Genomic DNA, 25,800 nt, shown 5'->3' with positions numbered 1-25,800 from the left:
GTTTCAAGTATGAAGTATCTATGTTTTCACTCTTTGGTGAAGATTTCATTCATCTTCATATACAAAATAAAAGTAAAAATAAGTTGAATCAAAATTTCAATTTAAAGCGACTTATTTGAATTTTAAAATGAAGTAACTTGCGGGAGAGAAACAAAAGGTGTTTGTCACCATGGTAGTTTTTGATAATACTTGCATGAAATAATACAAAGTTCTGACCTTTAATAACAAATTGCATAAATTTATTAGCCATAGATACAAAGTGAATGAGAATTTAGTTTGATAACAAGGCAAGGGATAATAACAAACAAGCTTCATGGCTCAGTTTTGTATTCATCATACTGTAAACTTGAAAGATAAACAAATTGGCTAACTGCACATAACAAAATCTCACATAAAAAAAATATAACAAAAGCCTTCAAAATAATCGGTACTCAATAACGATGTGTTTCAAGCAGCTAACGTAACAGCATCCTCAACATCATCAGATTCATCAACAATCATTTCATTCTTAAACTTGGAAGCACATGTAAATCTGCAAAGTTGATACTCATCATGTCAAAAGCAATGCACGTGTTATGCATGTTACTTCTATCAAATAAAATTTTAGGGTATCTTCTGACTGAATCTGTGGTTTCTTGCTATTGCTTCATCCACCAATGCATCCTCAAAAGTCTGAAATTATTATTTCAGGATAAATCAAATTTAACACACTATCTAGGGACCAAAATGATTTACTACTAAAATTTAATATTCTGATTAACAAAGTGTAGATAAAAATTTGTTTATTGTTTCATAATTTGTAGTGTTTTACGCATTTTACTAGTGTATTGGGACGGTCAACCCATAATAAATATTATTCATTTTGAGGCATTAAACAACCTGACCGACCCACCCATGTTGCCACCTATAACATTAGAGCAATAAAAATCTGGACTAAACCTTAACGCACATACGGAAATGGGTAATCAGTCCTGCAACTGTAAATACCAAGGTTGTAAAAAATAGCTAACTAGGAATTAATCGGTCGGAAACTTGTAAGGATTAAAAAGAGCAAATCGAAAATTAAATGGATTTGACTTCTTTGAAAAAACTTGAAAAAATAGTTAATTAATTTCAAAACGCTGTGTGTAAAATATATACAAGAAAACCATAAACATAAACCAGGCTTGAATTCTTGATTTAAAAATTCAGATTTAAAAGTTGACCAACTTTTGACTTTGACCTATTTTGACTACTAACTAAATTCCCCACTTTGAACAGCAATATCCAATTTCGACCCATTGGAAAATCGGATCGACCTGATTCCTTAATAGGATTGAATGAGGATTTTTACTGTTTACAACAGTGGTAAATACCAAGTACAAATATCACATCAGGGGAAACGAATAAACAAGGAAAAAAAGAAAGCTTAAGTAAGAATGTTATACTAAAAACCAAACACACACCTGAGTTATGAACACCAAATCAGAAGCCAACGAAAGTCCCTCGACGTCCAGCGGACAAATATAAGCTTGCAGTATCACGTTAATCTTTGTGCTCGGTTCTTCAAATTTTCACCAAGTGAAAACAGTCGGCAGAGCTAGATATAACTCATGGTAGGCTTCAAATGCTTGTTGTATCTGGCGTGATAGTGCCATGAGTTATGCAATAGTAATGCTTGCAGTATCACGTTAATCTTTGTGCTCGGTTCTTCAATCAACAATCATTCGTACTTAAAATAAGACTAGCCAATAAATTAGCAACCGCCATTCCTAACAAGAAAGGTGAAGCTGCAGTGCTCGACATAATTTTAGGAAACTCCGAATAGTAAAACTCATTTTGACTAGTTGCACCAAACGCTTTCAGCTAATCCATGTAAGCAATATTGTGGGACCAACCACATTGCTAACATGGCAACAACACCTTGTGGATTGTTCAACAATCCTTTTTTAATTGCTTGTTTTCTTCTAGCATTTTCAACAATAGCAGAAACCACAACCGCCATAGTAGAAATAACTAGCCCAATTCCCATTCTTAATTTGACACCAATATGAAACAGTTTACCTTTAAATTTTGACGCTAACGAAAATTGACTTACGTTAATCAGCATCATGATTCCTGATGACCATATTGATAAAACTTAGATTAGTGCTTTTAGTTCTTCGATTTGTTCTATTGTACATAAACTCCATGGGTCTAATGCAATTCCATCCGAGGTCAAATCTTTTGGGTTCTGAATGATGCAGGCTTTGTTCAAGAACCTAATAAACCATTAAAAAGCATCCAACTTTAGCAAAAGTTGCACAAATTGAATCAGAAGTGGTGTAAACCAACCAGACCCATTTTGACACCCTAGTTATTTATTTACATTGTATACATAAACATTAAAAAAAACAAAAACCAACCCGACCCATTTTGACATGTAGCAAGCAAGTCAAAAGGATGGAGTTCAACAGTAAGCAGGTCAAATGGGTCAAAAGTCTGGTTTCAATATAGACCCTTTCAAATTAATCATATATGAATATGAATTAAGAATAATAAATAACATTCTGTAATCACCTTTGACATGCTAGTTATGTATTTAAAAGATGGACAAAAAGTGGTTAAAACCAACCCATCACAACCTGTACCAATTACCAAAAAAATTTATTGTATGTGTTTTGACCCGTTACCCAACCCATTCACCTTCTCACCTCTAGGGTTTCAATCTATTTATAATAAAGTAACAGGTACCTTAGTCTATTTGTAGGCAGTGGATCAAGTGAATCCTTATGATAAAGCCACCCATCAGCATTTGGTGATTGCAACGATAGTTTTCGATTCTTATAAGCAACAACAATCACTTGCAAAAAGCTAGTAAATAAGCTTTTTTTTTAACTTCCATTTTCACATAAAGTGAAGAAGCGACAAACAACAAAACAATTGATAACAACATAAGAATTGCACGAACACCAAATCCAACTTTCCAACCAGCATAATCTTGACTATAAACAATACCGGTAAACGCAATTAGGAAGCCGACGGGCTATCATGAAGAAGTTGTAAAAATAGAAGCATATGACGTCAATGTGATAAAAGATAAGTGTCATTCCGATATCTACGATAGTAGTCTCTTTTTAAATAATGTACCAAAAAAAGGTAATGAGTAAATTCAACTGTTATTAGATAATTGAAATTAATCTAAAAAATTTACAAACAAAAATTAATACTTTAACTGTTTGACCCGTTTTCCTTCTCATTATATTTAATTATTATTATATTTTTAATATTTTTTTCTTTTTATGATTTCAAGCATCAAAGAAGGCGCTCATATATTAGTGTGAGCTGCTGAATGGAAATCACATAATCGGACAGACGGGGTAAATTTGTTAATAATAATGGGAGACGGAGATTTTTCTCACTTTCTAAATCAGCCATATATGGCCAGACACAACATAATGATAGAATCTCAGTCCAACATCAGTACAGCTATGAGTAGTGTAGCGAGTATGCGTTTTAATTGGTTCGATATGGTAAACCCTTTAAAGGAAAAAACAAATGTAAGTCAAGCAAACACTCAAAGTTTCAATCAAGATTACACTAATGAAGAAAAAATAAATGAGGTTTTAGCCTGTCTCAAGTTCCTTGAACTAGAGAAGATGATGCAACAGTGAAAGCTATCAAATATTGTATGAAATATGTTGGAACTGATCGGAGGTGCCGACGAGAAAATGTACCTAACGTTTTAGACAACGGACTAAAGAAAAAAAGGATAGTTGATTGTGATGAAGGAATTTTGGGAGGTGCTTTACAACATTTGTGGCCATCCGTTTGCCCCATGGGGATAACCCTAACGTGATAACCCAAATATGAGCGTTATATTTGAGACTCTAGAAAATTTTCTATCATCGGAGGAGGGTCGAAATATGTTTACAACATCTGAAAACACTAGACCTAAACTCTAAATCGGGCTAAAAAAATTTTACATCTTATGTGAAGGTCTTTTTTCAAAATTTAGCCCTATTTAGAGTTTAGGGTTTAGGTTCTAGTGTTTTCAGATGTTGTAAACAAACTTTAACCCTCATCCGATGATAGAAGATTTTCTAAAGTCTCTCAAAGATGACGCTCATACACGTTCGGGTCATCCCCATGGGGCAAACGGATAATCACGAATGTTGTAAAGCCCCTCTGTGAATTCCTTCACCAAAATCAACTATCCTTTCTTTCTTTACTCCGTCATTTAAAACCTTAGGTACATTACACGTCTGCGCCTCAGTCCCAGCATACTTCATACAATATTTGATATCTTCCATTGTTGGCATCATCTTTGCTAGTTCAAGGAACTTGAGACGGGCTAAAACCTCATTTATTTTTTCTTCATCCGTGTAATCTTGATTGGAACTTTGAGTTTTTGTTTCACTTTCAGTTGGTCCCTTAAAGGGTTTACCATATCGAACCAATTTAAACGTATACTCGCCACGCTACTCATAATTTCGTTGATGTTGGACTGAGATGCTATCATGTTGTGTATGGCCATATATGGGTGATTTAGAAAGTGAGAGAACTCTCTGTCTCCTGTTATTATTAACAAATTCACCTCGTCTGTCCGATTCTGTGATTTCTATTAAGCAACCCACACTAATATCTCAGAATCAACTTCTTATAAGCGCCTTCTTTGATGTCTAAAATCATAAAGAAAAAAAGATATCAAAAATAAAATATAATAATAATAAAATATAATAATAACAATAATGAGAAGGAAAAAAGGTCAAACAGTTAAAAACTTAGCTATAGTATCAATTTTTATTTGTAAAATTTTTAGATTACTTTCAATTATCTAATAATTGTTGAATTCACTCATTATATCTTTTTGGTACATGATTCAAAAAGAGATCACCGTCGTAGATATCATAATGACACTTATCTTATATCACCTTGACGTCTCCATATGTTTCTATTTTTACAACTTCTCCACGATAGCCATTTAAACGGAGCGTGTTTAATATATTATGACGTACGTTATGGGGCTCGTGAAGTGGGTTAGGCAAGTAGCAGTTCTTAAAATCCCAGAAAATATAAATCGGGGCGCTTTTAAAGCTTTCTTATTGCATTTCCATTTGCAAATTATTCAGAAACCTAAAATGACAAATTCACATGTCAAATATGTATGCGTTCTATTTTTAACCTATTTCAACATATCTAGTTGATTTGGTGTATATCTCAATACCAAATTCATAATGAAAAATTCAACAAATTACAATTCAACCTTTTTAAATATACAACTTAAAGGTCATAATTTCAAGGTTTTAAATATATTTATATTAATACAAACTTGCAAATTTGGTTTTAGCTAAACCCAGAGCAATTAATTTGAAATTGGATTAGTTTATCTGTAATTTCAAGTTGCATTTGACTTAGCACACCTAAGTAACTTCAATTTGATAAAAGCCCTAAAACATCAATAAATCATATTCTTTCAATCCAAATGTTACCATTTAAACAGTACCAGTAATTAACAAAAACCCATTAATAGAATGAGCTAGATAAAACAATATGAAAATATCACAGTTTAAAAGTTTCACATTCAATCAATCATATATTATATGGAGTAATTTTTATAAATAAATTAAAATATATCAAGAAACGACAATGTTTTTCCATCGAGAATTTTCGGATCGAATTTTCGGATAATTCGGATTGCGGATTCGGATATTATGCCCACCCCTGGGTTTAAGCATCAATATAAACATTGTATGATTATAGTTGAAACAAAACTAACCCTAATAGCGGCAGTAATCTGTTGAAGATGAAGAAATGATTGATCTTGATAAACCTGCAAAAAAAACAATAAAACTAGGGTTTAAGGTCCCAACTTATTAATTTATTATATTATATACAGTATAGAATAGTAACAATAATAGTGATAATTAAAAATAAATAAACGAAAAGGTTGTCCATTTTTTTAAAGGTTGATGAAGAACATTTGAAGAATGGGTTAACATCACCACTGTTAATCTCTGTCAACCACCACAACCACGAACGTCTACATTTTTATTTTATATTATTTATACACAACACCACTTGCAACCTCCTGAAACCACCACAAGCAACCTTTGTAGACCTCCAGCAACACCATATAATAACAGATATGAGTGTGGGGTGATCGGAAAAAGAGAATGTAGCGGCGGTTTGAGGTGATTAATGAGGGTGGCAATTTGTGTAGGAGACTGGCGAAAGAAAATGGTCGGCGGTAGCAGAGGGTCGCCTGGAATTGGGAGTGGAAGAATGTGAGAGTTTTGGGAGTTTTGAGATTTCTAGGGTTTGTAGGGATGAGAGAAAGTTGCATGAAGCGGCGGGATTAGTGTTATTAGGGTTACAATGTGAAATGCAATGTGGTAGGTAGATGGATAGAGGTTGATATCTCTATCTCTATCTCTATTTATATTAAAATTTAAATCTCTATCTCTATTTATATTAAAATTTAAATTTAAATTTAGGTTACCTGTTTAGAGCACACGGTTTGTCAAATCAGATTACCAGCGTCGCCGCCACTACCATACCTCGTTGGCGTTGGTTCGGCGTCTTCACCTCCGAAGTCGAGCCCAAGACGTCGACTTGCTAGCCGTTAGCGGGACCCAATTTTGAATAATTCGACCGTTGTTTGCTGCTTTCCCTTTTTTTCAAATACATTTTTAACACTATATATACACACCTTAACCCCATTTCATTATACACACAATCTCTTTCAAATAAAACATACACTCCACAATATGAATCCAAACAACACCAATCACCCACAACACCCTTTGAATCCAAACAATGCGTTTGGCCAAATTTGGAATTGAAGTAATCCGAATGCTTGGGTTAATACGCAAAATGAAAGTGGTACTCAATATGGTTCGTTTGGTAATCAATATGGTTAGATTAATCAAACTCAAGTGCCACAAACTCAAGATGAGTACCGCGAATTTTTGGCTTGGAAAGCTCTCAACACTCAAGGAAGAAGCGACTCACAACATTACTCAAATAATCTATCAAACAATCAATCCGATGAAGTGCCGTCCCTTACGTCTCAAAAAAAGCCAAAGCAAAGAAAAGGAAAGAAGCCGAGGCACGAAGAAGGTTCGAGCCACAACCAAACCACGTGGGATGCCGATGACGAATTACGTTTGGCTCAATGTTGGATACATGTTTCCGAGAACTCGATTGTAGGATGCGCAATGACCGGTATATACACATTATATATATATATATATATATATATATATATATATATATATATATATATATATATATATATATATATATATATATATATATATATATATATATATATACACGCATTATTTATTGTATATATATTGGTGTTTATATTTATTATTATATATGTATGCGTATATATTTATTATATTTGTATGCGTTTATATTTATTATATATGTATGCGTATATTATATATTTATTATATATGTACGCTGACAACGTTTGTACGTATAGGGAAAACCTTTTGGTACCAAATTGTCGAAGAATACAACAAACGTAATCCACCATGTGTTCGTACGAAAGATGCATTGTCTTCGAAGTGGACCAAGTTGAATAATGATTGCAATAAGTATAATGGTATTGTGAACCGTTTGAAGGCAGCGTGGAGGAGCAGGGAAAATGATAACATTTTTCGCACTAGGTGTGACGATCAGTTTAGGTTCGAGATGTGGAAGAGTTTTCCAAGTTATAAGGCATGGGACTTTGTAACGACCCAACATCGTTGACCCAAAAACACAAACAAACAAAAAAAATTGATGCAGTACATCTGGACGGCGTCCAGATCTGAAGGCCAGGACGGCGTCCAGCCTTTTGGGACGGCATCCCAATGAACTGAATAATTCTGCTCCCCGGGTCCAACTTACATGAGCGGAAAACCCGCTTCCCGACACTTTTAAACGAAACCACATTTACAACACGTCAATATATATAAAACTAAAGGAATTCCATGACGAAAAACAAGTTTTACAATATCGGGCCCACAACGGCCCGTCTTACGAATTTCGTTCAAAACTACAAGTTTCGACCAAAGAGTTTAACTTCCAAACGACATCTAGATCATGGGGTTTGGGATTAAACTACCCAAAACTTGATCGAACTTCAAAAGCCATAAACTTCCAAAAGCGTCCCCCAACCGAAACAAACGGAGGACCACTAATCCAACCGAATACCTTTGCCCTTATCCAAGCCCGAGCCTAAAAAGGTAAACAACGAGAGGGTAAGCTAAAGCTTAGTGAATGCAATAATTATACATATACATATATAATCTATTCACCTGCAAACACTTACACAATACCGTATACGAGCTAGTAATTTAGCAACTATGCAATCATAATGCAAAACTAAATATCCGCAATCTCAATGAGCTAGCATTACCAAAAGCATATAGTACACAATTCGATATGCTAACACAAACTACTACACATAACCATGGTTAACCATAACGCACACAAGGGAACGGTACTCGCACAATGACCGTTGGTACTCGCACGATGACCGTTAGTATAACTAACCCCCTAGGTGGACGTCCGCACTTACCGAACCACCCTTCACGCACATGTGGTCTCCATCGCACAAAAGAGTAGTGAATCCACACGCCCGGATAACACTATAGTGAATCCACACGCCCGGATAGCACTAACCACAAGCCCGCAAGCAAATACACTATATACGCATATATATAATTATTCCACTCACCTTAACGCCTTCGGTGAATGAGAGATCAAGCTTGCGACCTTCAATATAGCGTACCTAATACATTACGCATATAATCATTCACACAATCAAGTTGGTCAACCAACTCACTCACCATCTTAGCAACATTTTGACCCATAGTGCAAATCTCGACCCATTTGCACTCTTAACCCCAAATTAGGTCAACTTCGCCAAAAACCCTAACACTAGACCAAAATGGTCTTAACCCACTTAATAGCGCAAGGTTATCGCATCCACACGCTCATTTTACAACTTAGGTCACTCAAGACTCATTTGACCCATTTCAAGGTTAACACCCCCATTTAGGTTACCCACAACCCAAATAACACCCATATACTTAATCACAAGGTGTTCTAGTAATTACTAACCAATTTAAGACTCAAAAACACATTTAACATTTCAAAACCCTAGGTTAGTCATCCTTTGAGTCCTCATGTCCCAAACTCACCCAAAACCCCCAATTCACTAACAAAAGGGTTCTATGTTCATCACTAACCCAAACCCTAACCCTTATCACTAATTTAGTAAAGGAATTAGGTTTAGAACTTACCATCACAATCATAACGTGGCTAGGGAGTAGATGAACAACTTTAAAACACTCACTTTGACCCGAAACAACCTTCTTCCTCCTCGATTTGAGCTTTCTCTCACAAGGAAACTCTCTCTCTCTTTAAACTTGAAGTGGATGAAGATAAGGTAGGTAAAAGTGAAGTTAAGGCACCCACCAACTGACCCTTGGAGCCTTAAAGTCTTTCCCCAAGTGAAATTACCCATTTACCCCTTTTAAATATCATAAAATAGACAGCTGGCCTGCCAGACCATTTGGACGGCGTCCAATTGTCTGGACGGCGTCCAGCCCTTCACATTGGGACGGCATCCCATCATTCTGGACGGTGTCCCGATCAACTGGGGAAACATGATCTTACAACTCTCCCCCACTTGAACTGGATTGCGTCCTCGCAATCCAAGCTGCATGACAAGCAGGTAGATACACCAAAACAAACTCTTCAGATTTCCACGTGAACTCGGAACCCTTACTACGTCGCCATTGAACTTTAAAAGTTCGCACCGCTTTATTTCTCAACATTTTCACTTTTTCATCAAGAATGGCCATTGGTTCCTCGACATACTCTAACTTGTTGTTCAAGGAAATCTCGTCCAATGGTACCCACGCCGTGTCATCCGCAAGACACTTACGGAGATGGGAAACATGGAATGTGTTATGAATCCCCGCAAACTCTTCTGGTAACTCAAGTCTATACGCGACCTCACCAACAAGATCCAAGATCTTAAAAGGGCCAATAAATCGTGGCGCTAACTTTCCCCGCTTTCGGAACCGAATAACACCTTTTCATGGCGAAACTTTAAGCATCACCATGTCACCTTCTTGAAATTCAATCGGTCGCCTTCGTTTGTCGGCATACGACTTTTGTCTATCCTGGGCCTTTTTCAAATGATCCCGAATCATATCAATCTTACTATTCGTCTCTAAAACCAAATCTCCCCTTTGACCCACTTCACCCCAACAAATTGGAGTTCGACACCTCCGTCCATAAAGCATCTCGTAAGGTGGCATCCCGATACTAGTATGATAATTATTATTGTACGAGAATTCCACCAAAGGCAAGTGCTCGTCCCAACTACCACCGAAATCAATAATACATGCTCGTAACATATCCTCCAACATTTGGTTCGTACGTTCGATTTGACCGTTCGTTTGAGGATGGTACGCCGTGCTCAATCTCAATTGTGTGCCCATATCTACATGGAAATTTTCCCAAAACTGAGATGTGAAACGAGTATCCCGATCCGAAATAATAGATATAGGAACCCCGTGTCTCGACATCACTTCTTTGATGAACAACTTAGCCAAAGTCTCTGACGATATCATTTCCTGAATGGGAAGAAACAAAGCACTCTTCGTCAAACGATCAACTATCACCCAAATCGTATCAAATTGGGTTCTTGCCGTAAAGGATAAATTTAGGCACAATATCCTTCCAATATGTAAAGCTTTTAGTTACTATTGTTCTATTTTTATGTAATAATCATTTAAATAAATAAGTGCGAAGACAAAAGAAGAAAATGATGATTTGAAGACGCAAACGACCAAAAAGCTCAAAAGTACAAAGTACAATCCAAGTGGTTCAAATTTTGATAAGAAACGTCTCAAAAGTTACAAGAATACAAGACGCAAAACGCAAAGTACAAGATATTAAATCGTACGAAAGGACGTTCGAAAATCCGAAACCAGGACCTGAGCCAACTATCAACGCGCGACGCAACGGAGCTAAAATTACAAATCAACTATGCACATGAATATAATATAATATATATATAATTATATAAAATTATATATATATATATATATATATATATATATATATATATATATATATATTATATATATTAAATAAATATGTCGACAAGCTAGGAGCCAAAAAGTATGTGACCAGGAAATGACGGCCATGTGATCGCATGGCCAGAAGGCACAAATCTCATGCGACCGCATGAGTTACTGTAGCAGGCCACATTCTATAAATTCAGCATTTTTCGGACGAATTTATCACATCTTTTTCTATCTCTTACTCTCAAAATATATATTTATATTTATATTATAATTTTTAATATTAAAGTTTAATAATAATAAGGTTATGTTAGCGAATATTGTAAGTGTGTAAGTCGAAATTCTGTCCGTGTAACGCTACGCGATAAATAATCACTGTAAGCTATGTTCTTCCCTTTTAAATTAATGTCTCGTAACTAAGTTATTATTATGCTTATTTGAGTCGAAGTAATCGTGATGTTAGACTAAATATTAAGACGGGGTTATTAGATTTTGTACCATAATTAAGGTTTGGACAAAAGACCGACACTTGTGGACATTGGACTATTGACTATTAATAGATAGGGGGTATTGTAAAATCGAATGACAACTCATTAGAATCTGTCGAACCTATCTTCAAATTAGTTAATCTAATAATTATTAAAATGATTATGTATGTTCTATTTAGTGACGTTTATACGACATCATTTACGATCATTTAATTAATTATTCGGGTTGGGTAATTGATTATTCATTCTGATCAAGTGGGTAAATTAATATTCATATCTCATTAAAACAGGGGTGGATTACATACAAGGATAATTGGTGTAATTGTTAATAAAGTATTAAAACCTTGGATTACACGCAGTCGATAACCTGGTGTAATTATTAACAAAGTATTAAAACTTTGTTACAGTTCGAATCCCTAATTAGTTGGAATATTTGACTTCGGGAATAAGGTTAATTTGACGAGCATTTTATAATTATGACCGATGGACTATTATGGATAAAAACCAGATAGGTATCAAATAAACCAGGACAAAGGACAATTAACCCGGGTAACAAATAATTAAAATCAAAACGTCAAACATCATGATTACGAAAGTTTAAATAAGCATAATACTTTTATTTCATATTTCACCGTACCTTTATTTACTGTCATTTTAATTACTGCAGTTTACTTTATCGCAATTTAAATTCTGTCATTTATATTATCATCATTTATCTTTACGCTTTATTTAAAATCGACAAACCGGTCATTAAACGGTAAAACCCCCTTTTATAATAATATTACTATATATAATTATATATATTTTACATAAATATAGTTGTAAAAAAATATAGCGTTAAACTTGGCTAGCTCCCTGTGGAACGAACCGGACTTACTAAAAACTACACTACTGTACGATTAGGTACACTGCCTATAAGTGTTGTAGCAAGGTTTAGGTATATCCACTCTATAAATAAATAAATAACTTGTGTAAAATTGTATCGTATTTCGTAGTAAAATATAATATTATTTCATACACCTCCGCTCGCACATCAAGATTTTGGCGCCGCTGCCGGGACGCCGAAGCGAAACGCTATAAAAAAAGATTTTTATTAAGTTTTAATTTCTTTTTGTAAAAATACGTTTTAAATATTAAAAATACAAAAATATAAAAAGAAAAACAAAATATATATATTTTTAAGAGTTGTTCAAAATATATAAAATTATAAAGTATTTTTATTTCTATTTTAAGTTTTTAAATATAAGTTTTATTTAATTTATATAAATACTTTATATAAATATAAAAACAGAAAGAAAAAAAAAGTAAAAAGTATTCGGGCTACACTGTAACAGCCCAACATTTGATCTGGAATTCGGGCCCATGCGACCGCATGAACCAGGCGACTATATCTCATGCGATCGCATGAGACTATCTGACATGCAAGGATGGAACATCGTACAACATTAATTACGGGTATTTTTAATTATTATTATTATTAAACCCTAATTAGGGTTTATATTTTATATTAATTGGTTTTAGTTTATTTATTTTTGTATTTTTAAGTTTTAATTAGTTTTAATTAATTATAAACTTAATACTTTTATAAAATAATAATATAAAAATAATATTTTTATATAAATTGTATTTTTACAACTTTAAGTTTTATTTTTTATATTTTATATCTTTTTATTCGTAATATTTGTATTTTTATCGTTCGTACTTAGTTTTAAACTTAGTATTTTACCGTAGTTATTTTTATTTCTAGATTTTTAGGCTTTGCCGTAAAATCCTTTAAGTGCTTTTTCTTTAGACTAAGATTTAGGTGATTTAGAATTTTGCGACGCCGTTTTAAGATTTTAGTACTTTTTAAGTTATTGCCGTTTTGGATATAGAATTCCTTTTAAACTTTAATGCCTTTAGACGCAACTTTTTAGATTTAGTTTTTAGACTTTTAAGTTTCGACATTTTTCTTTCTTATTTTTATTTTTCGACCTTTTATTTTTCGACATTTTTCGACGCACTATTTTTCTTTCTTATTTCTCGGCGCTCTAGTTTTTAGGACATAGATTTTTATCTCTAAAATTTCAAAATGAAAAATTATTTTAAGTGGTTAAATTGATAGACATCCAAAATTTTCTGGTTCGTAGTAATAGTTGGATTTGTTAGTGGCGAGTTGTGGGCTTCCGATTTAAAGGGTCCTTGCTACCTGCTGCATCTATTAGCTATTCGAAACATGGGCAAAATCAGAAAAGTCTATTAATTTGATAACTTATATAATTTTTATATTTATAACTAATAGGATATTCAGTGAATGCACCGAGCAAAACGTTCACCACCTTTCATACGTTCACCACCTGTAACTCGATCAAGACATCTAGCCAACATTGTCGCCGTTGATTTTTCTTTAGAATCGTCATCCAGTCGACCACGTACTCCAATTCAAATTTCCGATAATCCATTTTTTGAACCCAACCTCACAATTGAGAATCCGGAGGATATTCAAGGACAATTCAGAGATCCTGAACCACTAATAATTCCTCCGGAACCACAAATTACTCATCCAGAGATTGTCGAGGAAGAAACCATTAAATCAGAATCCTCTAGTGATTCAGATTCAACAAATTCAATTATGGAAGTAACGGAACCTCTAAGTATGGAAGACCGAATGAGAGTCACACGCACGGGCCAAGGTCACGCCATTATTAAGCCAGATATTAATGCGCCAGATTATGAAATCAAGGGACAAATTATACACATGGTAACTAATCAATGACAATATAGTGGTACGCCAAAGGAAGATCCAAATGAACATCTTCGAACCTTTAATAGGATCTGTACTCTATTCAAAATCAGAGAAGTTGAGGATGAACAGATCTATCTCATGTTGTTTCCATGGACTTTAAAGGGAGAAGTCAAAGATTGGTTAGAATCGTTACCTGAAGGGGCGATTGACATTGAGAAATTTCTTAAACAATTCTTTCCGGCATCTAAAGCCGTAAGACTTCAAGGAGAAATTGTTACATTCACGCAAAATCCAAATGAAACTCTATATGAGGCGTGGACAAGATTTGGAAAGTTGTTGAGAGGATGTCCTTAACATGGTTTAGACACTTATCAAATAGTACAAATATTCTACCAAGGATGCGACATTACTACACGAAAAGACATCGACATAGCAGCTGGTGGTTCTATTATGAAGAAAACCGCAACTGAAGCTCACAAAATTATTGATAACACAGCCTCCCACTCACATGAGTGGCACCAAGAAAAAGATATCTTTCATTCATCTAAAGCGGCTAGAGCTGATTCTAGCCATGACTTTGATTCCGTTTCCGCAAAAATAGATGCTTTCGAGAGACGAATGGAAAAAATGAATAAAGATATTCACGCAATACGAATCAGTTGTGAGCAATGCGGTGAACCACACTTAATGAAAGATTGTCACATTGAGCAAGCCATGGAACAACGAGAGAATGTTTCCTTAATTAACCAAAGGTCGGGAAATAATTATCAAAATAATTATCAACCGCCAAGGCCAAACTTCAATCGAAATCAAAACATTCTTTACAATCCAAATGGACCCAATAATAACTCGTATAACCAACAAGGTCCGAATAAGTAACCAACTCAAAATAACACTTTCAATCAACAAAGACCTAGCATGTATAAACCACCACAACAAATCGAAGAGAAAAAGCCAAATCTGGAAGAAATGATGGCAAAGCTAATGGAATCTCAAACACAATTTATTACATCTCAAACCCAAATAAATGAGAGGTTTGATCAGTCATTAAAAACTCAACAAGCTTCCATTTTGAATCTAGAAAAACACGTAGGTACTCTTGCTAGCATGATGAGTAAGAGGGAACAAGGAAAACTACCGAGTGATACTGAAGTAAATCCTCGAAATGAGAATGTTAATATAGTATCAACGAATTCTGAAAAAACAGCATCAGAAGATGGGAAGGTTTTAGATGTGAGTAACAATGAATAAGTTACAACACCACCACCACCCGAGTATGTAAAGCCAGTGGTGGCACCATACAGACCACCCATCCCGTTTCCAAGAAAAGGAGTTGAGTATGAGCAAGTTATAGGTAATAAAGTTTGTGATACCTCTGGAAAGAAGAAGAAGAATAAGAAAGTGCAAGAAACAAAAACCGTAAAAGTAAACCCGGCGAAGACAGTTCCACCGAAACCTCCACCCAGGTTGGGTGATCCGGGTGAATTTATTGTTCCTTGTCTACTTAGTGATTGTGTCATGTATGATGCACTAGCAGATTTAGGTGCGAGTGTGAGTGTTATGCCTCTTTCATTATATAAGAGATTAGGATTAGGTGAGTTAAGTCCAACAGAGATGAGTGTTCGACTCTTTGATCAAATCATTAAGCACCCAGTTGGAATTGCTGATAACCTACCCATTCAAGTAGGTAATTTAACCTTTCTAGTCGAATTTATTGTCATTGACATAGAAGAGGACTCAAACATTCCTCTAATTTTAGGTCGACCATTCTTAGCGTCCACCGGGACGTTATTTGATGTAAGAGAGGGTAGAATGACACTTAGTAATGATGAAAAATAGATCACCTTTGTGATTCGAAAGTCTAAATCTCCACCAACCAAAACCGTTGAACCAATAAAAATGATCGATGAGAAGCATATTGTTTTACCAACTCCAACGGTAGTGCTTAACAATAATAAAACGCCTAAGTGTGTGGAAGATGAAGTAACACCTAATGATGACCTGATAACAAAGAACCCCGTTGTTGATGCAAAATTAAATGACACTATTATTAACAGTTCAATGAAGAAACTTATTAAACGGATTCGCGATGCTAGAACCAAGGGGAACTTTAAGTTATGTAACCGGTTAGTATCCAATCTATCACCTAATGAAAAGGCGAAACTAGTTGAATTTATGGATATTACACAGGAATCCGACCAATGACTTAAAGTAAAAGTCACAGATATGCAAGTTGTTTATGGTCCAAGAGAAATTGACAATGAAGTTAATCACAATTTCGACACCACAGCTACCTAAGTGTGGGGAGATTCAAATGTTCTAAAAAGAAAAGGCTGTTTAGAGTTAGTTATTCTATTCTCGTGTAGTTCCGAGAATGGAATTCGATTGGTCTTTTCCACTAGCATACACTAAAGAACTAGTTTTCTCCCCCTCATTCTGAATTTTTGTTTTGTAGGTTTTGTTTGAAATTAATATGCATTTTTAAATTGAAGTTTTGTGTGAATTTAAAAACAAAAATTACTTTATTTCATTAAGTTTAAAAAATAATTTCTAAAATTCATCGTAAGTTGAAGACTAGGTCATAGAACCAAAATTGCTTTACCCGAGGGCGGGGCGAAAAATTTTGTTATCATTATTTTTAATATTATTGATCTAAAGTATACCAAAAAAATTAAAAAAACCCAAAAATCTTTGCTTTTAAAACAATCGCTTTAACGACAAATTTTAAATTTTGTCGAGGGACGGACTAGGTAAACATACCGAAACTACCTAAAGTAAAAGGAAACAAAATTTTAAAAAATTATTCATTTAAGTTGTTTTAATAAATAAAGGTTTTATCAAATATAACTGTAACACCCTAGGCAAATCCCACATCACCCACGGACATGAGTGATAATGGAATTATAAGGTAATACCCACGCTTAAATGACACAACGCGTTTTGGGACCACAGGCAGAGCAGATGTGTGAGTACGCTGCAGTTAAGCGTGCTCGGGCGAGAGAACTACCAGGATGGGTGACCTCCTGGGAAAGTGCTTCTCGTGTGTGGTTGCCAAGAAAAAGCCGTGCGCCTGCGGGCAAAGCGGACAATATTGTGGTCATGTTAAGCTGGGGTGTTACAGAATGGTATCAGAGCCACTCATGTGATGTTGGGGGTGGTGGGGCAAACCTCATCGAGGACGATGAGTCCCTAAGGGGGGGTGAATGTAACACCCTAGGCAAATCCCACATCGCCCACGGACATGAGTGATCATGGGATTATAAGGTAATACCCACGCTTAAATGACACAACGCGTTTTGGGACCACAGGCAGAGCAGATGTGTGAGTACGCTACAGTTAAGCGTGCTCGGGTGAGAGCACTACCAGGATGGGTGACCTCCTGGGAAAGTGCTTCTCGTGTGTGGTCGCTAAGAAAAAGCCGTGCGCCTGCGGGCAAAGCGGACAATATTGTGGTCATGTTAAGCTAGGGTGTTACAAGTAACATCACCATCAGCCCGTAGTATGATATTGTCCGCTTTGGACACAAGCCGATCATCGACGGGCTACCCGCGCACGAGTACAACCCCGGATCGCACTTCAACCTCACGGATTTGCTTCTCGGGTAAACACCCTCAAAACGCGTCATACCAGAAGAGGTATCCACACCCTTATAAGGAGTGCTTTGTTTTCCTCTCCCACCGATGTGGGACGAGTCTGTTACAACTCTCCCCCCCTTCGGGACACTGCGTCCCCGCAGTGCACATCGATGCGGGCCCCAGCTCTGATACCATAAGTAACATCACCATCAGCCCGTAGTATGATATTATCCGCTTTGGACACAAGCCGATCACCGACGGGCTACCCGCGCACGAGTACAACCCCGGATCGCACTTCAACCTCACGGATTTGCTTCTCGGGTAAACACCCTCAAAACGCGTCATACCAGAAGAGATATCCACACCCTTATAAGGAGTGCTTTGCTTTCCTCTCCCACCGATGTGGGACGAGTCTGTTACAACTCTCTCCCCTTCGGGACACTGCGTCTCCGCAGTGCACATCGATGCGGGCCCCAGCTCTAATACCATAAGTAACATCACTATCAGCCCGTAGTATGATATTGTCCGCTTTGGACACAAGCCGATCACCGACGGGCTACCCGCGCACGAGTACAACCCTGGATCGCACTTCAACTTCACGGATTTGCTTCTCGGGTAAACACCCTCAAAACGCGTCATACCAGAAGAGGTATCCACACCCTTATAAGGAGTGCTTTGTTTTCCTCTCCCACCGATGTGGGACGAGTATGTTATAATAACTCTATAAGAGTGCTCCCAAGAGTAGAGTCTGCAGAGCCGCCTAGCCATCATACCACCTGGGCGACGATGGCAGCAACCCGTTCAGGATCCGCCCAGGCCTCCACCCTCCCTTTCATCCTATTGAATGTCTTCGCATAAAATATTGCTGGACGGAGGTAGCAATATAACTCTATAAGAGTGCTCCCAAGAGTAGAGTCTGTAGAGCCGCCTAGCCATCATACCACCTGGGCGACGATGGCAGCAACCCGTTCAGGATCCGCCCAGACCTCCACCCTCCCTTTCTTCCTATTGAATGTCTTCGCATAAAATATTGCTGGACGGAGGTAGCACTTTTATTCCTTTTGTTGTAATTTCACATATGTTTTGCGTCTTATCGTCAAAATTAGTAGCTTTTGTTGAACTTAGTCTTTGAAAGTGCGCTGTTTTACCCTGTTTTGTACATGAGATAAATTACAAACATAGCATGAAATCATGCAATGCCTTCATTTGCATGAAATCAGACTATAATTATAAATTTATGAGGGTGATTAGTGTAGAAAAGTGATTAAAAATACTCAGTTTGTACATGCGCTATATATATATATATATATATATATATATATATATACAAAACATATATATATATATATATACATATATATGTTTTGTGTATATATATATATATATATATATATATATATATATATGTATATATATATATATATATATATATGTTTTGTATATATATATATATATATATATATATGTTTGTAATTTATCTCGTGTATAAAACAGGGTAAAACAGCGCACTTTCAAAGACTAAGTTCAACAAAAGCTACTAATTTTGACGATAAGACGCAAAACATATGTGAAATTACAACAAAAGGAATGAACGATGAGGCGCGTCATATATCATTCGACGAGCTTGGTAATTACAAACTGAGTATTTTTAATCACTTTTCTACACTAATCACCCTCATAAATTTATAATTATAGTCTGATTTCATGCAAATGAAGGCATTGCATGATCTCAAGTGTGGGGAAGGGTTATAAATTCTCTCGGGTTTACACTTAGTTTAATTGCCAAATTTTGTGACAATTTGAAAAATTTTCAACTAAATTAATTCAAAATCATGTTTATACATATTTATGAACGATAAAACTAGGTTATAATACCGAAATTATTGTTACCTCAGAGAGAACATAAATGGAGAAACAACCCAAAACGTTAGAATTCATTTAAAATGGAATAGATGAGAATAAAAAGGCAAAGAAAAAAAATAAATAAAAGCTAAGTGTGGGAAGAATTTACTAATTTCTTTAAAACACATACCACATATTTGTACAAGAATATTGCAGGTACTTTTGCTTTGGACTAAACTAATCAGTTTTACCCGATTTATTGTAATATATTTGAATGAAAAGATGGATCTACACGATGAATCAATTCCATCATTAAAAGGAAGTAAAGTCTTCCGAGAAAGACACGCGATTCTTGATTTAGGTCAGGAAGTTGTCGTCCAGACCAGCTGTAGGTTAACGAAAAATATAGAAGAGTCATCTCGAAAATCAGCTGGAAATCCACGGACCTCAGCATCAAACAGGGTCGCCAAGTGGTCAGACTTATCCTAACCATGAGAGAATCTGTCTCGTAAAATGGGGAGGGCGCCTTGCAAATTAGCTTGATAAGACTAATGAATCAGACCCCCAGAAAGGATAATCTCCTTAAAGATTAAAAATCAGCTTTTAAGCCTGATATTACTCAATCCTTGAGATTGACTTCAAAGATTGAGAATTACAAACTCATGGAATTCGATGATATCTAAACTCGAGCTTGAACGAGAAAATATTTTGATCAAATTAAAACTGATTTGTTTTTTGAAAACTCATTTTCAATGCGTTCATTACCATTGAACGTAAAATCCTAGGAATTTACCTGGAATTCATTAGGTCACCTGAACCAAATCGAGTGTCAACCGTAAGAACGGTGGTTGCATAGCATGGTCGAAGACAGGACCTTGTGTCAGACTGAAAAATTGTAGGGTGATCTTTACTATTGCTCCTACAAAGGATAGTAATTGCATCCGACACGATATAGACCATAATCAAAAGAATGTCACGGGACATTGCCTTAACAGTTGCTTGTTTAACGCTTTCCTTTACAACCGGACGGTAGTTTACCGAAAGGTAATATACGGAGCAAGTAAACTGGACGTGTTGCTTTTTCAATACAAGGTTAGCAAGTGGGTGACACAAAACTGCAAGTTTTGAGCTTAAATTTTCAAATCTGAAACCCACGCAACCCACAAAAATATTTTGCAAACACCGGTGAAGGGTTATTCCGGAAAACTTATCTACGGTAAAAACTAGATTGAATTTTCAAAAGATCAAATATTTTCATAAAGATCCAATTTCCTTAAAGGATCTAAATTTTCATAGTCATATGGGACTGTAAACCACATCGTTACTATCATTGTTTATACCGCTATATCAAAATCACTGATGTATAAAGTGTGAGAATAAAAAAGTGTTTCGAGTGAAGTGTGATTTTATTTTAAGTTCTGTATTGCTTGAGGACAAGCAACGTTTAAGTGTGGGGATATTTGATAGTGCTCCAAATGAACATATATTTAGGCACAATATCCTTCCAATATGTAAAGCTTTTAGTTACTATTGTTCTATTTTTATGTAATAATCGTTTAAATAAATAAGTGCGAAGATAAAAGAAGAAAACGATGATTTGAAGACGCAAACGACCAAAAAGCTCAAAAGTACAAAGTACAATCCAAATGGTTCAAATTATTGATAAGAAATGTCTCAAAAGTTACAAGAGTACAAGACGCAAAATGCAAAGTACAAGATATTAAATCGTACAAAAGGACGTTCGAAAATCCGAAACCGGGACCTGAGCTAACTATCAACGCGCGACGCAACGGAGCTAAAATTACAAATCAACTATGCACATGAATATAATATAATATATATATATATATATATATATATATATATATATATATATATATATATATAATTATATAAAATTATATATATTATATATATTAAATAAATATGTCGACAAGCTAGGAGCCAAAAAGTATGTAACCAGGAAATGACAGCCATGCGATCGCATGGCCAGAAGGCACAAATCTCATGCGACCGCATGAGTTACGGTAGCAGGCCACATTCTATAAATTCAGCATTTTTCGGACGAATTTATCACATCTTTTTCTATCTCTTCCTCTCAAAATATATATTTATATTTATATTATAATTTTAAAATTAAAGTTTAATAATAATAAGGTTATGTTAGCGAATGTTGTAAGTGTGTAAGTCGAAATTCTGTCCGTGTAACGCTATGCGATAAATAATCACTGTAAGCTATGTTCTTCGCTTTTAAATTAATGTCTCGTAACTAAGTTATTATTATGCTTATTTGAGCCGAAGTAATCGTGATGTTAGACTAAATATTAAGACGGGGTTATTAGATTTTGTACCATAATTAAGGTTTGGACAAAAGACCGACACTTGTGGACATTGGACTACTGACTATTAATAGATAGGGGGTATTGTCTAATCGAATGACAACTCATTAGAATCTGTCGAAACTATCTTCAAATTAGTTAATCTAATAATTATTAAAATGATTATGTATGTTCTATTTAGTGACATTTATACGACATCTTTTACGATCATTTAATTAATTATTCGGGTTGGGTAATTGATTATTCATTCTGATCAAGTGGGTAAATTAATATTCATATCTCATTAAAAAGGGGTGGATTACATACAAGAATAATTGGTGTAATTGTTAACAAAGTATTAAAACCTTGGATTACACGTAGTCGATAACCTGGTGTAATTATTAACAAAGTATTAAAACCTTGTTACAGTTCGAATCCCTAATTAGTTGGAATATTTGACTTCGGGAATAAGGTTAATTTGACGAGCATTTTATAATTATGACCGATGGACTATTATGGACAAAAACCAGATAGGTATCAAATAAACCAGGACAAAGGACAATTAACCCGGGTAACAATTAATTAAAATCAAAACGTCAAACATCATGATTACGAAAGTTTAAATAAGCATAATACTTTTATTTCATATTTCATCGTACCTTTATTTACTGTCATTTTAATTACTGCAATTTACTTTATCGCAATTTAAATTCTGTCATTTATATTATCGTCATTTATCTTTACGCTTTATTTAAAATCGACAAACCGGTCATTAAACGGTAAAACCCCCTTTTATAATAATATTACTATATATAATTATATATATTTTACATAAATATAGTTGTAAAAAAATATAGCGTTAAACTTGGCTAGCTCCCTGTGGAACGAACCGGGCTTACTAAAAACTACACTACTGTACGATTAGGTACACTGCCTATAAGTGTTGTAGCAAGGTTTAGGTATATCCACTCTATAAATAAATAAATAACTTGTGTAAAATTGTATCGTATTTCATAGTAAAATATAATATTATTTCGTACACCTCTGCTCGCACATCAAGTTTTTGGCGCCGCTGCCGGGGACGCCGAAACGAAACTCTATAAAAAAAAAGATTTTTATTAAGTTTTAATTTCTTTTTGTAAAAATACGTTTTAAACATTAAAAATACAAAAATATAAAAAGAAAAACAAAATATATATATTTTTAAGAGTTGTTCAAAATATATAAAATTATAAAGTATTTTTATTTCTATTTTAAGTTTTTAAATATAAGTTTTATTTAATTTATATAAATACTTTATATAAATATAAAAACAGAAAGAAAAAAAAAGTAAAAAGTATTCGGGCTACACTGTAGCAGCCCAACATTTGATCTGGAATTCGGGCCCATGCGACCGCATGAACTAGGCGACTATATCTCATGCGATCGCATGAGACTATCTGACACGCAAGGATGGAACATCGTACAACATTAATTACGGGTATTATTAATTATTATTATTATTAAACCCTAATTGGGGTTTATATTTTATATTAATTAGTTTTAGTTTATCTATTTTTGTATTTTTAAGTTTTAATTAGTTTTAATTAATTATAAACTTAATAATTTTATAAAATAATAATATAAAAATAATATTTTTATAAAAATTGTATTTTTACAACTTTAAGTTTTGTTTTTTATATTTTATATCTTCTTATTCGTAATATTTGTATTTTTATCGTTCGTACTTAGTTTTAAACTTAGTATTTTGTCGTAGTTATTTTTATTTCTAAATTTTTATTACTATCGTTATTATCGTTAAAGTTATAATTAGTATTATTATTATCCAATTATTATTATTATTATTAGTAGTATATTATTATTATTATTATTATTATTATTATTATTATCATTATTAATATATATATATCATTATTTAAAAATGGTTATTGTTATTGTTATTATTATTATTACTATATTATCATTAGGATAATTATTAGTATTATCGTTAATAATGTTATAGTAAATATCATTATTAATATTAGTGTAATTAAAACAAATATTTGTAACACCTAATTATTTTGATTACTATTATTATCATTATTATGAACACGATATAAAAGATGATTAAAAGCTATTAAACGAAACGATTAGGAAATAATGAGTAAGAGTATCATGATGAAATTAAAATATTATAAGATATTGATTTAGATAAAATTATAGTTCTTATTATTTTTATCATTACTATTATTATTAAAAGTATCGTTAGTATTAAAACTATCATTTTAACAAAAATTATCATTTTAATAGAAATGTCATAATAAATATTGATATTTTTATAATAATAATTATTATTACAAAATAATACAACTTTTACTTACTATCATTATAGATATTATTTTATCAAATAAAAATGTGATACAAACATATTTTACTACGTGTAATAACTTACTTTAATAATACCTATCATATTATCTTTATGATATTAAATGAACCCTATAAATTTTATTAATTAATATATGTAAAAGTATATTTTATTATATAAATTTAATATAAAATTTTATTTATTAATAAATAAATTATATTATTTACTCTAATAAATCTTTTAAAAATATTTAAAAATATAAAATGACGATATTTAAACTATATATTAATCATGTATAGATTTTTGAAAATTATTTTGAGTCAAATTTACTTTTGTTGACTTTTGCATATTAGTCTCGAGCATTAGGATTGTGGTACACTATGACTTGACCTAATTTGTTAGACAAATATTGACCAACACATAAATATATATAATTAATTTAGGTTCGTGAATCCGAGGCCAACCTTGCACTTGTTCAATGACGTTATATGTATTTTTACTACGAAATACAGTATGGTGAGTTTCATTTGATCCCTTTTACTCTTTACATTTTTGGGCTGAGAATACATGCAAATGCTTTATTAACTGTTTTACAATATTTATATGCGTGAGTTTCATTTGCTCCCCTTTTACTCTTTACATTTTTTGAGGCTGAGAATACATGCAAATGTTTTATTAACTGTTTTACAATAATTATATGCGTGAGTTTCATTTGCTCCATTTTTAAATGCTATTGCAATATATATTTTTAGGACTGAGAATATATGCGCTGCTTTTATAAATGCTTTACGAAATAGACACAAGTGATCGAAACTACATTCTATGGCTGGATTATTAAACCGAATATGCCCCTTTTTAGTCTGGTAATCTAAGAATTAGGGAACAGACACCCTAATTGACGCGAATCCTAAAGATAGATCTATTGGGCCTAACAAACCCCATCCAAAGTACCAGATGCTTTAGTACTTCGAAATTTATATCATGTCCGAAGGAGGATCCCGGAATGATAGGGGATATTCTTATATGTATCTAGTTAATGTCGGTTACCAGATGTTCACCATATGAATGATTATTTTTGTCTCTATGCATGGGACGTATATTTATGAGAACTGAAAATGAAATTCTTGTGGTCTATTAAAATGATGGAAATAAATGATTATGATAAACTAATGAACTCACCAACCTTTTAGTTGACACTTTAAAGCATGTTTATTCTCAGGTGTTAAAGAAATCTTCCACTATACATTTGCTCATTTTAAAGATATTACTTGGAGTCTTTCGTAGCATATTTCGAAGAACGTTGCATTCGAGTCATTGAGTTCATCAAAGATTATTATTAAATCAATTTATAGTTGGATAGTGGATATTATGAAATGGTATGAATGCCTGTCAATTTTCGATGTAAAGAAAGTTTGCCTTTTAAAAACGAATGCAATATTTGTAAAATG

The 25,800-nt window shown here is 33.9% G+C and overlaps 1 pseudogene; it reads right to left on the bottom strand.

Annotated features, from left to right (window-relative positions):
• Positions 1-222: 222 nt before the first annotated feature.
• The window catches only part of LOC139867786 (protein NRT1/ PTR FAMILY 1.2-like), a 173,576-nt pseudogene continuing 147,998 nt past the window's right edge, over positions 223-25,800 (bottom strand).

The sequence above is a fragment of the Rutidosis leptorrhynchoides genome, chromosome 9, assembly GCF_046630445.1.
Source record: "Rutidosis leptorrhynchoides isolate AG116_Rl617_1_P2 chromosome 9, CSIRO_AGI_Rlap_v1, whole genome shotgun sequence".
NCBI classification, from domain to species: Eukaryota; Viridiplantae; Streptophyta; class Magnoliopsida; order Asterales; family Asteraceae; genus Rutidosis; species Rutidosis leptorrhynchoides.
This window is presented reverse-complemented; position numbering and strand designations above follow the sequence as displayed.